A 7500-nucleotide genomic window follows, 5' to 3' on the forward strand; every position below is an offset into this window, starting at 1 on the left:
GCTTGTGGGAGGACAGGGACATGAGGGTTCTCATGGAAAGAAATCCCAGGAGTATTGATGGCTAGGCCCTGAAACACAACAATCCCGTAATGGCCAGGCACAAGATGCCTCTGCAATAGGCCTGACCCTAGGCTTCCGGAGTTCTTGATCTCCAGAGGCTCCAGTGATCTAAGCCCGACCAGGGCTGTGCCCGACCAGGGCGCGTTGGGATGGCGTTAGGGACGCGTAAAGGGGCGCAGGGCGCAGAACTCTGCCCGTTTCACCCCAGCATTTTGGGGAGGACACAGAATCTGGCAAAGCCAGTGGGAAGGATTTTCCAGGAGGAGAGTTCAGTGACATGATCTGAAACACAATAGTGCTGGTGATCTGGCGGGTGCATTCTGTGAGCCACTTCTGTCAGGAGCAGCCTGCCATCATGCCCTGATAACCACAACTCTAGTACCAAGCCAGTGACCTCAGCAAATGCAAAGACATTATTACTTATAGTCTCCTGCATCTGATTCTTGCCATCATCATGTGAAACGTTGGCGTTATCATGTCTGCTGCGCACACTTTGTTCATATGTGTACAATTTAAGTGTGTGAACCTGACCACTGTCTTGGACAGAGCTCTGCCTGTGAACACACCATGTGAAGCATTGGTGGTTCAGTGGTAGAATTCTCGCCTGCCACGCGGGAGGCCCGGGTTCGATTCCCGGCCAATGCAAGGTTGCTTTCTTTTGACTTTGTTTTCGAAATGATATATATGAACTCAGTGGGGAATAAAATGGTAAGCAGTGACCCCGACGTGATTTGAACACGCAACCTTCTGATCTGGAGTCAGACGCGCTACCGTTGCGCCACGAGGTCCTTACACTTGCAGCCATCGATGCCAGATGAACAAATGCTGTGGGCCTTTTGACTTATTTTCCTCTGCTTATATGCCTACGGTTGTATTACAGGGCTTGGCCTTTTGTTTTCTATCCTAATTATTGAAATTGACTGCAGGTGCAGTGAGAACGCTGAGGATTGAACTATTCAGGGAAAGGATCGCACGCAGGAAAGAGCAAATCTGTGTTTCATGCAGACAAAAGGCAACGTCCCTGGGTGGGCTTGAACCACCAACCTTTCGGTTAACAGCCGAACGCGCTAACCGATTGCGCCACAGAGACTATTGACTGTATACATTTCCTGAGACTCAATATATGTCTTGACATGTGTGCGCCTGCTTGGAGCTTGTATTATATAAGGCGTCTTTATGCCATACAGCATTTGTCATTTGCTTAGTGTCTTGTTACTGTTGTAATTTATGATGTGTAGACTACTGTCTAATGGTGTTAGAGCCAGTATTACTACCGGTCACAGTGCATGAGACTCATACATGACTTTTCTCTTTGCCTGCTTAGCGTAGCTCCCTGCTCCTCTGTTTGCGTGCTACCAGCCCGTGAGGCGTGTGTCTTGCCCATCCCATCTTCACTGTGTTATGTTGGACTTGTCTTCTCTGTGAGCAGAGTCTCCTTCCCAGAGCAGGTGCTTTCTCTGAACTCTTGGCTTGTAAGACTGCTGGGAAAGGCCCTCCCTAGCCCCTCAGTCAGATAGATACATTTACCTGCAGAGCTCAGCTTGGGAGAAAGAGATTAGGCAGAGAGCACATAGGGGAAGGCCCACCGAGCACACTTTATTTTACATAAAAGCTCGGGCTTGTGGGAGGACAGGGACATGAGGGTTCTCCTGGAAAGAAATCCCAGGAGTATTGATGGCTAGGCCCTGAAACACAACAATCCCGGAATGGCCAGGCACAAGATGCCTCTGCAATAGGCCTGACCCTAGGCTTCCGGAGTTCTTGATCTCCAGAGGCTCCAGTGATCTAAGCCCGACCAGGGCGCGTTGGGATGGCATTAGGGACGCGTAAAGGGGCGCAGGGCGCAGAACTCTGCCCGTTTCACCCCAGCATTTTGGGGAGGACACAGAATCTGGCAAAGCCAGTGGGAAGGATTTTCCAGGAGGAGAGTTCAGTGACATGATCTGAAACACAATAGTGCTGGTGATCTGGCGGGTGCATTCTGTGAGCCACTTCTGTCAGGAGCAGCCTGCCATCATGCCCTGATAACCACAACTCTAGTACCAAGCCAGTGACCTCAGGAAATGCAAAGACATTATTACTTATAGTCTCCTATATCTGATTCTTGCCATCATCATGTGAAACGTTGGCGTTATCATGTCTGCTGCGCACACTTTGTTCATATGTGTACAATTTAAGTGTGTGAACCTGACCACTGTCTTGGACAGAGCTCTTGCTGTGAACACACCATGTGAAGCATTGGTGGTTCAGTGGTAGAATTCTCGCCTACCACGCGGAGGCCCGGGTTCGATTCCCGGCCAATGCAAGGTTGCTTTCTTTTGACTTTGTTTTCGAAATGATATATATGAACTCAGTGGGGAATAAAATGGTAAGCAGTGACCCCGACGTGATTTGAACACGCAACCTTCTGATCTGGAGTCAGACGCGCTACCGTTGCGCCACGAAGTCCTTACACTTGCAGCCTTCGATGCCAGATGAACAAATGCTGTGGGCCTTTTGACTTATTTTCCTCTGCTTATATGCCTACGGTTGTATTACAGGGCTTGGCCTTTTGTTTTCTATCCTAATTATTGAAATTGACTGCAGGTGCAGTGAGAACGCTGAGGATTGAACTATTCAGGGAAAGGATCGCACGCAGGAAAGAGCAAAGGTACGTATCTGTGTTTCATGCAGACAAAAGGCTACGTCCCTGGGTGGGCTTGAACCACCAACCTTTCGGTTAACAGCCGAACGCGCTAATCGATTGCGCCACAGAGACTATTGACTGTATACATTTCCTGAGACTCAATATATGTCTTGACATGTGTGCGCCTGCCTGGAGCTTGTATTATATAAGGCGTCTTTATGCCATACAGCATTTGTCATTTGCTTAGTGTCTTGTTACTGTTGTAATTTATGATGTGTAGACTACTGTCTAATGGTGTTAGAGCCAGTATTACTACCGGTCACAGTGCATGAGACTCATACATGACTTTTCTCTTTGCCTGCTTAGCGTAGCTCCCTGCTCCTCTGTTTGCGTGCTACCAGCCCGTGAGGCGTGTGTCTTGCCCATCCCATCTTCACTGTGTTATGTTGGACTTGTCTTCTCTGTGAGCAGAGTCTCCTTCCCAGAGCAGGTGCTTTCTCTGAACTCTTGGCTTGTAAGACTGCTGGGAAAGGCCCTCCCTAGCCCCTCAGTCAGATAGATACATTTACCTGCAGAGCTCAGCTTGGGAGAAAGAGATTAGGCAGAGAGCACATAGGGGAAGGCCCACAGAGCACACTTTATTTTACATAAAAGCTCGGGCTTGTGGGAGGACAGGGACATGAGGGTTCTCATGGAAAGAAATCCCAGGAGTATTGATGGCTAGGCCCTGAAACACAACAATCCCGGAATGGCCAGGCACAAGATGCCTCTGCAATAGGCCTGACCCTAGGCTTCCGGAGTTCTTGATCTCCAGAGGCTCCAGTGATCTAAGCCCGACCAGGGCGCGTTGGGATGGCATTAGGGACGCGTAAAGGGGCGCAGGGCGCAGAACTCTGCCCGTTTCACCCCAGCATTTTGGGGAGGACACAGAATCTGGCAAAGCCAGTGGGAAGGATTTTCCAGGAGGAGAGTTCAGTGACATGATCTGAAACACAATAGTGCTGGTGATCTGGCAGGTGCATTCTGTGAGCCACTTCTGTCAGGAGCAGCCTGCCATCATGCCCTGATAACCACAACTCTAGTACCAAGCCAGTGACCTCAGCAAATGCAAAGACATTATTACTTATAGTCTCCTGCATCTGATTCTTGCCATCATCATGTGAAACGTTGGCGTTATCATGTCTGCTGCGCACACTTTGTTCATATGTGTACAATTTAAGTGTGTGAACCTGACCACTGTCTTGGACAGAGCTCTTGCTGTGAACACACCATGTGAAGCATTGGTGGTTCAGTGGTAGAATTCTCGCCTGCCATGCGGGAGGCCCGGGTTCGATTCCCGGCCAATGCAAGGTTGCTTTCTTTTGACTTTGTTTTCGAAATGATATATATGAACTCAGTGGGGAATAAAATGGTAAGCAGTGACCCCGACGTGATTTGAACACGCAACCTTCTGATCTGGAGTCAGACGCGCTACCGTTGCGCCACGAGGTCCTTACACTTGCAGCCTTCGATGCCAGATGAACAAATGCTGTGGGCCTTTTGACTTATTTTCCTCTGCTTATATGCCTACGGTTGTATTACAGGGCTTGGCCTTTTGTTTTCTATCCTAATTATTGAAATTGACTGCAGGTGCAGTGAGAACGCTGAGGATTGAACTATTCAGGGAAAGGATCGCACGCAGGAAAGAGCAAAGGTACGTATCTGTGTTTCATGCAGACAAAAGGCTACGTCCCTGGGTGGGCTTGAACCACCAACCTTTCGGTTAACAGCCGAACGCGCTAACCGATTGCGCCACAGAGACTATTGACTGTATACATTTCCTGAGACTCAATATATGTCTTGACATGTGTGCGCCTGCCTGGAGCTTGTATTATATAAGGCGTCTTTATGCCATACAGCATTTGTCATTTGCTTAGTGTCTTGTTACTGTTGTAATTTATGATGTGTAGACTACTGTCTAATGGTGTTAGAGCCAGTATTACTACCGGTCACAGTGCATGAGACTCATACATGACTTTTCTCTTTGCCTGCTTAGCGTAGCTCCCTGCTCCTCTGTTTGCGTGCTACCAGCCCGTGAGGCGTGTGTCTTGCCCATCCCATCTTCACTGTGTTATGTTGGACTTGTCTTCTCTGTGAGCAGAGTCTCCTTCCCAGAGCAGGTGCTTTCTCTGAACTCTTGGCTTGTAAGACTGCTGGGAAAGGCCCTCCCTAGCCCCTCAGTCAGATAGATACATTTACCTGCAGAGCTCAGCTTGGGAGAAAGAGATTAGGCAGAGAGCACATAGGGGAAGGCCCACAGAGCACACTTTATTTTACATAAAAGCTCGGGCTTGTGGGAGGACAGGGACATGAGGGTTCTCATGGAAAGAAATCCCAGGAGTATTGATGGCTAGGCCCTGAAACACAACAATCCCGGAATGGCCAGGCACAAGATGCCTCTGCAATAGGCCTGACCCTAGGCTTCCGGAGTTCTTGATCTCCAGAGGCTCCAGTGATCTAAGCCCGACCAGGGCTGTGCCCGACCAGGGCGCGTTGGGATGGCGTTAGGGACGTGTAAAGGGGCGCAGGGCGCAGAACTCTGCCCGTTTCACCCCAGCATTTTGGGGAGGACACAGAATCTGGCAAAGCCAGTGGGAAGGATTTTCCAGGAGGAGAGTTCAGTGACATGATCTGAAACACAATAGTTCTGGTGATCTGGCGGGTGCATTCTGTGAGCCACTTCTGTCAGGAGCAGCCTGCCATCATGCCCTGATAACCACAACTCTAGTACCAAGCCAGTGACCTCAGCAAATGCAAAGACATTATTACTTATAGTCTCCTGCATCTGATTCTTGCCATCATCATGTGAAACGTTGGCGTTATCATGTCTGCTGCGCACACTTTGTTCATATGTGTACAATTTAAGTGTGTGAACCTGACCACTGTCTTGGACAGAGCTCTTGCTGTGAACACACCATGTGAAGCATTGGTGGTTCAGTGGTAGAATTCTCGCCTGCCACGCGGGAGGCCCGGGTTCGATTCCCGGCCAATGAAAGGTTGCTTTCTTTTGACTTTGTTTTCGAAATGATATATATGAACTCAGTGGGGAATAAAATGGTAAGCAGTGACCCCGACGTGATTTGAACACGCAAGCTTCTGATCTGGAGTCAGACGCGCTCCCGTTGCGCCACGAGGTCCTTACACTTGCAGCCTTCGATGCCAGATGAACAAATGCTGTGGGCCTTTTGACTTATTTTCCTCTGCTTATATGCCTACGGTTGTATTACAGGGCTTGGCCTTTTGTTTTCTATCCTAATTATTGAAATTGACTGCAGGTGCAGTGAGAACGCTGAGGATTGAACTATTCAGGGAAAGGATCGCATGCAGGAAAGAGCAAAGGTACGTATCTGTGTTTCATGCAGACAAAAGGCTACGTCCTTGGGTGGGCTTGAACCACCAACCTTTCGGTTAACAGCCGAACGCGCTAACCGATTGCGCCACAGAGACTATTGACTGTATACATTTCCTGAGACTCAATATATGTCTTGACATGTGTGCGCCTGCCTGGAGCTTGTATTATATAAGGCGTCTTTATGCCATACAGCATTTGTCATTTGCTTAGTGTCTTGTTACTGTTGTAATTTATGATGTGTAGACTACTGTCTAATGGTGTTAGAGCCAGTATTACTACCGGTCACAGTGCATGAGACTCATACATGACTTTTCTCTTTGCCTGCTTAGCGTAGCTCCCTGCTCCTCTGTTTGCGTGCTACCAGCCCGTGAGGCGTGTGTCTTGCCCATCCCATCTTCACTGTGTTATGTTGGACTTGTCTTCTCTGTGAGCAGAGTCTCCTTCCCAGAGCAGGTGCTTTCTCTGAACTCTTGGCTTGTAAGACTGCTGGGAAAGGCCCTCCCTAGCCCCTCAGTCAGATAGATACATTTACCTGCAGAGCTCAGCTTGGGAGAAAGAGATTAGGCAGAGAGCACATAGGGGAAGGCCCACAGAGCACACTTTATTTTACATAAAAGCTCGGGCTTGTGGGAGGACAGGGACATGAGGGTTCTCATGGAAAGAAATCCCAGGAGTATTGATGGCTAGGCCCTGAAACACAACAATCCCGGAATGGCCAGGCACAAGATGCCTCTGCAATAGGCCTGACCCTAGGCTTCCGGAGTTCTTGATCTCCAGAGGCTCCAGTGATCTAAGCCCGACCAGGGCTGTGCCCGACCAGGGCGCGTTGGGATGGCGTTAGGGACGCGTAAAGGGGCGCAGGGCGCAGAACTCTGCCCGTTTCACCCCAGCATTTTGGGGAGGACACAGAATCTGGCAAAGCCAGTGGGAAGGATTTTCCAGGAGGAGAGTTCAGTGACATGATCTGAAACACAATAGTGCTGGTGATCTGGCGGGTGCATTCTGTGAGCCAATTCTGTCAGGAGCAGCCTGCCATCATGCCCTGATAACCACAACTCTAGTACCAAGCCAGTGACCTCAGCAAATGCAAAGACATTATTACTTATAGTCTCCTGCATCTGATTCTTGCCATCATCATGTGAAACGTTGGCGTTATCATGTCTGCTGCGCACACTTTGTTCATATGTGTACAATTTAAGTGTGTGAACCTGACCACTGTCTTGGACAGAGCTCTTGCTGTGAACACACCATGTGAAGCATTGGTGGTTCAGTGGTAGAATTCTCGCCTGCCACGCGGGAGGCCCGGGTTCGATTCCCGGCCAATGCAAGGTTGCTTTCTTTTGACTTTGTTTTCGAAATGATATATATGAACTCAGTGGGGAATAAAATGGTAAGCAGTGACCCCGACGTGATTTGAACACGC

At 49.2% G+C, this 7500-nt stretch overlaps 14 non-coding genes across 14 annotated transcripts in view; 5 read left to right on the forward strand and 9 right to left on the reverse strand.

Annotated features, from left to right (window-relative positions):
- The first annotated feature begins 634 nt into the window (after nucleotides 1–634).
- On the forward strand, nucleotides 635–705 carry TRNAG-GCC (transfer RNA glycine (anticodon GCC)). The gene has a single exon. It is a non-coding gene; the product is annotated as a tRNA-Gly (tRNA).
- A 71-nt stretch (nucleotides 706–776) lies between these two features.
- TRNAW-CCA (transfer RNA tryptophan (anticodon CCA)) lies at nucleotides 777–848 on the reverse strand. The gene has a single exon. It is a non-coding gene; the product is annotated as a tRNA-Trp (tRNA).
- Nucleotides 849–1076: 228 nt separating this feature from the next.
- TRNAN-GUU (transfer RNA asparagine (anticodon GUU)) lies at nucleotides 1077–1150 on the reverse strand. The gene has a single exon. It is a non-coding gene; the product is annotated as a tRNA-Asn (tRNA).
- A 1145-nt stretch (nucleotides 1151–2295) lies between these two features.
- Nucleotides 2296–2365, forward strand: TRNAG-ACC (transfer RNA glycine (anticodon ACC)). Its single transcript has one exon. It is a non-coding gene; the product is annotated as a tRNA-Gly (tRNA).
- A 71-nt stretch (nucleotides 2366–2436) lies between these two features.
- TRNAW-CCA (transfer RNA tryptophan (anticodon CCA)) lies at nucleotides 2437–2508 on the reverse strand. The gene has a single exon. It is a non-coding gene; the product is annotated as a tRNA-Trp (tRNA).
- A 236-nt stretch (nucleotides 2509–2744) lies between these two features.
- TRNAN-GUU (transfer RNA asparagine (anticodon GUU)) lies at nucleotides 2745–2818 on the reverse strand. The gene has a single exon. It is a non-coding gene; the product is annotated as a tRNA-Asn (tRNA).
- Nucleotides 2819–3963: 1145 nt separating this feature from the next.
- TRNAG-GCC (transfer RNA glycine (anticodon GCC)) lies at nucleotides 3964–4034 on the forward strand. The gene has a single exon. It is a non-coding gene; the product is annotated as a tRNA-Gly (tRNA).
- A 71-nt stretch (nucleotides 4035–4105) lies between these two features.
- Nucleotides 4106–4177, reverse strand: TRNAW-CCA (transfer RNA tryptophan (anticodon CCA)). Its single transcript has one exon. It is a non-coding gene; the product is annotated as a tRNA-Trp (tRNA).
- Nucleotides 4178–4413: 236 nt separating this feature from the next.
- Nucleotides 4414–4487, reverse strand: TRNAN-GUU (transfer RNA asparagine (anticodon GUU)). Its single transcript has one exon. It is a non-coding gene; the product is annotated as a tRNA-Asn (tRNA).
- Nucleotides 4488–5648: 1161 nt separating this feature from the next.
- On the forward strand, nucleotides 5649–5719 carry TRNAG-GCC (transfer RNA glycine (anticodon GCC)). The gene has a single exon. It is a non-coding gene; the product is annotated as a tRNA-Gly (tRNA).
- A 71-nt stretch (nucleotides 5720–5790) lies between these two features.
- Nucleotides 5791–5862, reverse strand: TRNAW-CCA (transfer RNA tryptophan (anticodon CCA)). The gene has a single exon. It is a non-coding gene; the product is annotated as a tRNA-Trp (tRNA).
- Nucleotides 5863–6098: 236 nt separating this feature from the next.
- Nucleotides 6099–6172, reverse strand: TRNAN-GUU (transfer RNA asparagine (anticodon GUU)). The gene has a single exon. It is a non-coding gene; the product is annotated as a tRNA-Asn (tRNA).
- Nucleotides 6173–7333: 1161 nt separating this feature from the next.
- TRNAG-GCC (transfer RNA glycine (anticodon GCC)) lies at nucleotides 7334–7404 on the forward strand. Its single transcript has one exon. It is a non-coding gene; the product is annotated as a tRNA-Gly (tRNA).
- Nucleotides 7405–7475: 71 nt separating this feature from the next.
- Nucleotides 7476–7500, reverse strand: part of TRNAW-CCA (transfer RNA tryptophan (anticodon CCA)) — a 72-nt gene continuing 47 nt past the window's right edge. The window contains exon 1 of the tRNA in view: nucleotides 7476–7500. This exon is cut by the window's right edge and continues 47 nt beyond it. This is a non-coding gene — a tRNA (tRNA-Trp).

Source organism: Lissotriton vulgaris, chromosome 1_1 (genome assembly GCF_964263255.1).
Source record: "Lissotriton vulgaris chromosome 1_1, aLisVul1.2, whole genome shotgun sequence".
Lineage (NCBI taxonomy): Eukaryota > Metazoa > Chordata > Amphibia > Caudata > Salamandridae > Lissotriton > Lissotriton vulgaris.